The sequence below is a fragment of the Notolepis coatsorum genome (assembly GCF_963971535.1).
Source record: "Notolepis coatsorum genome assembly, chromosome: 1".
Taxonomy (NCBI): Eukaryota; Metazoa; Chordata; class Actinopteri; order Aulopiformes; family Paralepididae; genus Notolepis; species Notolepis coatsorum.
The window spans coordinates 189,962,572-189,971,781 of NC_140165.1; positions in this window are offsets into that span (position 1 = coordinate 189,962,572).

Genomic DNA, 9,210 nt, shown 5'->3' on the forward strand with positions numbered 1-9,210 from the left:
CAAAATATTTGTGCAATACGAGGTGATTTAGATGTGCAACGGTACATCGGTACATGCTGTCCTCTCCCAACATGGCCTGCTGTTAGTGTCTGTGTGTGTCTGTGTGTGTGTGTGTGTGTGTGTGTGTGTGTGTGTGTGTGTGTGTGTGACCTCAAGGTGGAGACGTCACGCTCGCCAGAGGTTACATTGTTTACACGTCTGCGCGACAACTGGAACCTGTTGCCACACAAGGACAGCGGCCCATTGGCCCGCTACATTCCTGGCGATGCCGAAACACCGTTCCTGGGCAAGTTGCGTGCTGAACTAATTGTGTGCGCTGCAGGAGTGCTCGACTACAAGCGAGGCGACTATCGCGAGTTCGTGCAGCTATGTCTTGTGTATCTGAGTGCAGACAGTGCAGAGCACACTCCAGTTAACTTCAAACGACCGGGAGCACTGCACAAGGCGCGGTGGATGGCTAAGCTGCTCTACACTCTCAAGCTGGCCTTGATGGAGCAGCACATTGCCTTGCTTCCTCAGGGGACCATCACTACGCAGCAGCAGGTGCTGAAGATTCGGGCGTTTGCCAACTTCATCACGCACATCTACGCAACGTGGTGGTTGACCTGCGACACGGCCGTAGATGCGGCATGGAATGACCTTACACTCTACCACAACCTGTACGCATACAAGTCTGTTGACGAGGGCATCGCAGCATCAGCGATTAAGGCGCTGAAGCGGCACCTATGGTACCTGTCAGGCGAGATGCTGCCCCTGGCACTCTTCAGCACCAAGGTGCCAGTTGGCGCGCGGCGCGCACTTGCAGATGCTATATTGGAGCACAAGCCGGCTGATATATCCATGCAAGCCCCACAGCTCCGCTTTGGCACTGGCTTCGGCAAGCCAAAGTTTCCAACCCTTTCGCCGACCACCAGCTTGGCTGACCTCGCCAACCCAGACTGCTGGTTCGGCATGCACCTGCTGCACATCGATCCCGCGTTTCTTTCACTGGATGTAGAGGATTGGGTTACCAGTACAGCATTTCAGATGGGTGCAGTGAATGTACGTGCCATCAATGTTGTGAATGACTGTGCCGAGCGTGGCGTCAAACTGACGTCAGACTTTGTGGCAGCAGCCAGGAGCGAGGAGCACCTGCAGAATGTGCTACAGGCAGTTGAGCATGACCGCTCAACACAGCCAAATCTTCGCTGCTGCAAGCGCAAGCTGGACCAGGTCTAGGACTCTAGGATGCTTGAGACATGTTTGAAAGACTATTTCTTTTTTTTTTAACTTTCTTTTATTTTGTGTCATAATGAACATCACATTGCATTAATCATACAGTATAATATACTTGATTCACATAGTCAATGACATTTGTTACTCAGGCTCTTCCCTCTTATTCAATTTGTTTTCAAGGTATTCAGTTGCAATTGTGCAGTCATTTCTTCCATTGTATACATCTGTCTCAGTCTCTTGGTCCATTGTTTGATTGTCGGTGGTTGATTTTGTAGCCATGCCACAGTTATCATTTTCCTTGCTATTAATAGTATGAAAGACTATTTCAATGTTGTTATCAAACATTTTGTTCTTAAATGTTAGGGTTAATAAATGTTGTTCTCAAAAACTATTTCTTGCCGTTTTTGAAATTGCCTTGTCATGTTATCTAGTAAAACGCCCAAAAAGGCCAATTTTCATATATTTCACATGCTGTGTGGTACCTCTAAATCTCAACGAATCTTTCCCAAACTTTGCACAAATCATTTTTATGTTTGTCCGAACAGAATGCAACCCCACACAGATTGATATGTTGAGATTAAATTTTTGCATTGCAATTTGATGCACCCTAGCGAGCACGCTTGTACCTATTGACGAGTCGTTTGCTAAATTAAAGAAGTTTGACAGAAATTACCCAAGGGCTCAAGCCGCTAGCTTTTAAGCAGTACTTGGTGGTGCAAATTAACCTGGCTACTACGGAGCAATAAGTGACTGCATATTCAACCAAGGGTTGCATCACAGCCATGAAAGGGGCTAGGTTTGCTTAGCTCCCCGCGTCATCGCAGGCTTTTAAGTTAATAGACTAGGCAGAATTTCAGAAAATGTGCTTGTATAAAGTGCTGAAGGCATTTCGTGTTTATTTTTGGTACACAACATTTCTAGGGGTATTAAGGGGTGCTGAATCCAAATTTGCTGTATACCAAGCTCAGAAATGTCAAATAAGGCCTCAAAATTGAGAAATCCAACATGGCCGCCAGCACCAGGCCCTCTCTCCACAAAAACAGGTGCTAAACCCACAGTTTTTATTCTACTGACATGAAACTTTGCACAGAACATCTGCACCTATGGAGGAAGATAGTAGGAATATAGCTGGGGTGCAACCATGAGTAACAGGGTGTTTTTGACTGTCTAACTGTAATCTTTGTATAGGTGAGGATAAAAAAATGACATTTATTCAGTGTTTGCAGGAATACGACAGCAATTTGGTAATAACTGTACAGTGTAGGACACCAACATTAGAATCCCCCAAGTCTTAGCTTTCTTCAGGCACCAAGTTTATGCAAGTAGCTCTTATAGATCTGGATATATAAGCATTTTAATGTAAGCATGCTGTTTTAGGCGAATTTTCGAAAAATAAATGGTGGGGCTTAATGAGTTAAGTGTGACTACACAAGGTACAAAGTCAAACCTGAATTAAATGTGCTTTTGTAAGTTTTCTTACATACATCAACAAGGACGTAGTCACACCGGAGATTCAAGAATCCATACTTGGCGCAGAACACCTTGGACAGGCACAACTGAACATGTTTGTGGACAAACGTTTGTGTGAACCTCCAGATAGTGACCAGCACCTGAACCTGAAATCACCCATTCGAAAGAACAAAGCCAAGACATTTGCCTCTTTGTATGAAGTTGTGCAACTTTCCAAGAACAAGCAAAACACCATCAAAGTGGACAGGCAGATTCTACAAAGGCTCATCACAGCTTACAGAGCAGGTCGTAAGGTAGACCTTGACAATATCCTCCAGCATGAGCTCATGCCCATCACGCCATCTCTGGCCACAACTAACGGGAGTCTACATTCCACCAACAAGTCTGTGTTAGCAAATATACTGACGAAACAAGTTAAAACCCCTGCAGATCTTACCCTTCAGGGACCCAGCTGCCTGGTCATTGATGGCCAAGCTCTGGTAATGGCACTCGGAAAGCCACCTGACACTACAACATTTGGTGACTATGCCAACAAGTTTACTGACACCGTGTTGAAGATGGGAGCAAAATACCAGAGGGTAGATGTCGTCTTTGACAGATACCATGACCAATCCATCAAAACAGGCACAAGGGTGAAACGCAAACAGCGCCACAGACCAGTACGTTGTGAAATCAAAAACAAGTCTGTTCCACTTCCTGCCGATTGGTCGAGCTTTATGGCCCTTGAAGACAACAAATCAGATATCGCTCAACTACTCTCAAACCACCTGATAGAACACAGCCCGGATGATGAACCTGTAGTTGTAGTATCAGAGAGGTTTGCTGAAGCGACAACTGTCAAGTCAACAGATCCAGATCCTGAAGTCTCCTTTCTGAGTGCTGACCATGAGGAAGCTGATACACGTCTGATTTTCTCATCCAGGCTCCAGTGGAAACAATCGTCGTGTCAGCGCGTGACACAGATGTGCTGCTTCTACTCTTGGCTCACTATGACAGAATCCGATGTACGCATCTCTACATGAAAGCTGGATCTCTACATCTCTACATCCACCTGCAAGACTGTATACTCTAGACTGTTTGTCGTTAACAGAATTGTGAACATAATGCCTATAACAGAGAGAAAAAAAGGAATGAAGGAACAGAATAAATCACTGTAAGGACAATTGTATCATGTGTTCGAATATACTTGTACGGGAGCTGGCTATAATCTTTTAATTATCTTCTACTCTATTCTATTCAGGAAGAGTCACATGGCATGTATCGAAGCATGCAACTGTAAGAAAGTCAACACCTGACGGAACACTGAGGAAGAGTGTGAATAAGCTGTCACTGTAAGGATTACTGTAACAAGTATTCAAACGTACAGAGGAAGATTCCGGTAAAAAGCGGGAAGGTGGAATAGCTTTCATGTTGAACAACAATTGGTGTGATCCAGGCAACGTGAAGGAGCTTTCAAACTAAATGATGATGATGATGATGATGATATATTCATCAAGTGCCGGCCATTCTTTCTCCCGAGAGAATTAACGTCGGTCATTCTGATCGGAGTGTATATTCCACCACAAGCAAACACAGGCGACGCGCTCTCCAAGCTCCACAACGAGGTAAACAAGCTCCAAGCAGCTAACGTTGACGCTGCTATTGTGGTTGTGGGTGATTTCAATAGCGCTAATCTGAGAAAAGTGCTGCCAAAATTCTACCAGCATGTGACTTCTTCTACCAGAGGCAGGAATATTTTAGACCATTGCTACTCGCAATTTAAGAGCGGTTAAAAATCACATGCTGCCAGTCCTTTCGGCAAGTCAGATCACGACGCCATCTTTCTTGTACCGCAGTATAAACAAAGTCTCAAGCGCATTCCTGTAGTATCGCGAGAGGTGAAGCGCTGGACGGTGGCGTCGGAGGAGACGCTCCAAGCTGCACTAGAATGTACAGACTGGGGGGTGTTCCGCGATAACACAGATAATATTAATGACTACACGGAAACAGTGCTGGACTTTGTTTGTACTTTGGTAGAAGAAACAATCCCCTCTACCACAATTAGAGTTTACCCAAACCAAAAGCCCTGGGTAGACAAATCCGTCCGTGAAGCTCTGAAGGCGCGCACCTCAGCATACAACGCCAGGCTTGTGACAGGCAACATGAATGACCACAAGGTGGTGAGATACAATGTTAGGAGGACAGTAATAGAAGCAAAAAGGCGCTACAGGGATTCAATTGAACTTCAATATGAACAGGCTGACTCTAGAGCTATGTGGCAGGGCCTCAGAACGATGACAGATTACAAAGGCACCTCCCTCAAACTGAACAGTGACATCCAACTGGCAAATGATCTCAATACCTTCTATGCGAGGTTTGAGGCTCGGAATAACAGCACCAGCCTACAAACCACTGCAATGGAGGAGGGGGGGGGGGGCACTGCTGATGGAGACTCAGTGTTCAGGATAACAGAACATGAGGTGAGGAGGACGTTTAAGAAAGTGAATATCAGGAAGGCAGCAGGTCCGGACGGTATCCCCGGCCGCGTCCTAAAAGTCTCTGCCGACCAACTGGCCCCGGTATTCACTGACATATTTAACCTGTCCTTAGAACAGGCTGTCATCCCCACCTGTCTGAAGAAGTCCACCATTATCCCTGTACCCAAAAAATCCAAGCCAGCTTGCCTCAACGACTACCGCCCTGTAGCTCTCACCTCCATAGCCATGAAGTGCTTTGAGAAGCTAGTGAAGGGCTACATCTGTTCCTCCCTCCCCATCAACCTGGACCCCCTGCAATTTGCATACCGCCCCAACAGGTCCACGGAGGACGCCATAGCCCATGTGCTGCACACAGCAGCATCACACCTGGACAAGAGGCAGGGGAACTATGTGAGAATGCTATTCATCGACTACAGCTCAGCATTCAATACCATAGTCCCCTCCAAACTCATAGCCAAGCTCAGGGACCTGGGCTTGAACTATGACCTCTGCCAGTGGGTCTTGGACTTCCTGACGGGCAGACCCCAGGTGGTGAGAGCAGGAAACTGCACCTCCTCATCCATCACTCTCAACATAGGGGCCCCCCAGGGCTGTGTCCTGAGTCCCCTCCTCCACTCCCTGTACACACATGACTGTGTGGCACAGCGGAACAACAATACAATCATCAAATTTGCTCATGACACAGTAGTGGTGGGCCTGATCTCTGCAAACGATGAGAGGGCCTACCTGGAAGAGGTTAAGGTTCTAGCGGGATGGTGTCAAGAGAACAGCCTCTCCCTGAACATCAGCAAAACAAAGGAGATGATTGTGGACTTTAGGAGGTCGGGGTCAGGGACTACAGCCCCCTCAGCATCGACGGGGCACCGGTTGAGAGAGTGAACAGTTTTAAGTACCTCGGAGTCCACATATCCGAGGACTTGACATGGACCACACTAGGGCTGGGCAATATGACGATATTATATAAATATCGGGTACAGTTCATTAACGATACACTTTTTTAACGTATCGTGGATATCGTGATGTTTTGCCCAAGAGGATTGTGTCGCGTCAATCTGGTCCACCCCGTTCAAACTTTTGAACAACGCCGCTCCCACACACACACTACTGCATCAAAGTTAGTACTTATGATTAACAAAGGCATTCGTTTTGTGGCATCAACATTATATAGTTACACGTTATATAGTTACACATCAGCGTATTTACCCAAACATAGCAACGTCCGATGACGACATAGATAGCAAGCGTTACTGTTCATATCTCAGTCCGTGCCGAGTTGTGCGTGCCCATTCTGCGGTCTGTTAATAAAGTTTTCAATCAGACAGATGTATGGAAAGGCTTTTATTATAACATTTGTTGCAGTAAAATCATTATGCCTCGTTGTCATGCTGCGGTGCGCTAGTAATCACTCGTCGGCTGCGGTGAGCTGTTGTCGTTGAGCTGAGCTCTCCTTAAAATCAATGGAGGGCATTCAGGAATGTAAAAAAAGAATAGCGCTGCTTGCCGATTGGTGCTAAGAACAGCAGGGCGGGTACAAGCGGTGTGACGTAATTGGCAGACTCGACTGTCAATCAAAATTATTCTGTTGCCGGCTGAATGATTGAATGAATGAACGTTATTAACGATTGCAGAATGGGTACAATACAGTACAGCTCAATACAACAACAGTGGACTGACTGGAGGATGAAGACCAGAAAAAGACTTTCGGCTTTTTTACATAAGGGTCCTCCATTTTCAATTCATCAAAACATTTAGAGACATACAAATATACAGTAGTTTCATAAAAATGCTAAAATCCTATTGATTGATTGATTTAAAACTTTATTAACATATTGCAGAATGGGTACAGTACAGCTCAATACATACAATTAAGGGGATGCAGACCAGAGAAAGACTTTCGTCTTGTTTACATCAGGGTCCCCCATTTTCAATTCATCATATTTCATATCTAAATCATATAATATCTCATTGCTAAATATATGCAATATATAATCTAATAATCCAATCTAATCTAATATATAATATAAAAATGCTAAATGCATGGGTATTTTATTTTGTCTTTAATGTTAGCTTGCAAACTCAAATACTGTCTTGGTAAGCCTCATAATGAATTGTTTGGGGAAAAAAAGAAAAACATCGTGATGCGTATCGTGTATCGCCGAAAGGTCAGAAAATATCGTGATATCATATTTAGGCCATATCGCCCAGCCCTAGACCACACACATTGACAGTGTTATCAAGAAGGCACGACAACGCCTCTACTTCCTTAGGCGCTTAAGGAAGTTCAACGTGAGTCAGAAGATCCTCAAGAACTTCTACTCATGCACAATAGAGAGCATCCTGACTGGCAATATCACCTCCTGGTTTGGGAATAGCACTGCACAAGACCGCAGCAGACTACAGAGAGTGGCCCGTTCAGCCGAACGCACAATTGAAGGTGGGCTTCCCACTCTCCAAGACATTTACAACAAGCGGTGCATGGGCAAGGCTAAGAGAATAATCAAAGACTCCAGCCACTCAAACAACTGCCTCTTTGAACTGCTGCGATCAGGCAAGCGATACCGGAGTCTCCATGGCAAGCACAGAGAGACTCAGAAGGTGCTTCTATCCCCAGGCCATCAGGGCCCCGTTTCATGTACCGGGATAACCGAGTTAGCCGGATAACTTTAGCTGGATAACTGGGTTAGCCTGACTTTCCGATTTCATGTACGTGGATTTCCCAAATCACCATGACAACATATCCAAAAGTTTGAGCCTGCTCGAAAGCAGAGTTCAAGTTCAACTTAGCCGGATCACGCAGAGCCACGCCCCCGCAAAGAAGTGACAGCCCGTTTCCTGAAACTATTCCCACAGTCTACGATCTGCATTATACCATTCTGAATTACGTTTTTGTGCTCCATTCTTCCAGAGGGGGCTTTTGAAATGTAAAATAGACCCAAAATGCTGATATTAAATTCACTTTGTCCTAAATAATGCACGTTATATATACCGTGGCGACGGTGGCGCTCGCTCGTGCGATGTACACATGATGTGGTTATTTTAATTGTAACTGGGATTAAGATGTCTGATGAGATGCGCTGTTTGACGGATTTGAGAAATTGAATGAGCCGTTGACGTCACATTAATGAATGAGGATAAAGAGATAAACTTCATTCAAAACAAAGGATATTCTAAACACGGGTCTCTCGTTCATTAATGTATAAACAATGAATTTATCCCATCTGGCCCAGTGGCCCAGCGGTAGTGCTCAAGCCTCCCAATCCACCGACCGGGGTTCAAATCCCCGTGTTTCCAATATGATTTTTTTGAATATAATATTAATGATTATACGCCAAAGTAGCCTGGTTTTAAGTTAAAATATTATAAATCTACATGCATTGAGGATGTCATTCTTTATATAGCTCTCAACGTGCACCAAATTGAATTATTCCTATATTGCAAAAAGAAGGACCCCGGTCTTGAACCCGGGTCGTCCGTGTGGAAGTCAAAAGAACAACCCGTTGGACCACATTGGAGATAAGTTAAATATTGACTATACATCAATCAATGGGCAAGAAAGCCGTCTCGTAATTCTGTATAACAGTTAACTAGTTATTTTCGCTAGCAAGATCTCATTTGATTATTCAATCCAGCAGGCAAGTTTAAAGAAATATAATCTGATTGATTGAGGTAATGAGGGACTTAGAATTAGCCTATAGATAACGCATTTAACTTGTCGGCGAGGCGATTGAGCCTATTGCAATCTGTCAATAAAGTCTTAAATCAATTAATCAATCAATGCCGTTGAGAATCAGGGTCTCTGCCATCGATACGTGCTGGCTTTCCACCTAAAACGGGAGCGCGCATCTAGCCTGACTTGAGCCTGACTCTCAAGTCTGGCTTGAGTTAACGAGACTGAATCCTCCTTTGTGAAACAGGAAAATCCCGGCTTTGAACATCGGGTTAACTGAAGCTGGATAATGGACATGTTGATCGACTTAGTTGAACCACGTACATGAAACAGGGCCCAGGATGCTCAATGAATGAACAATGAACAATAAGCAAACCATCA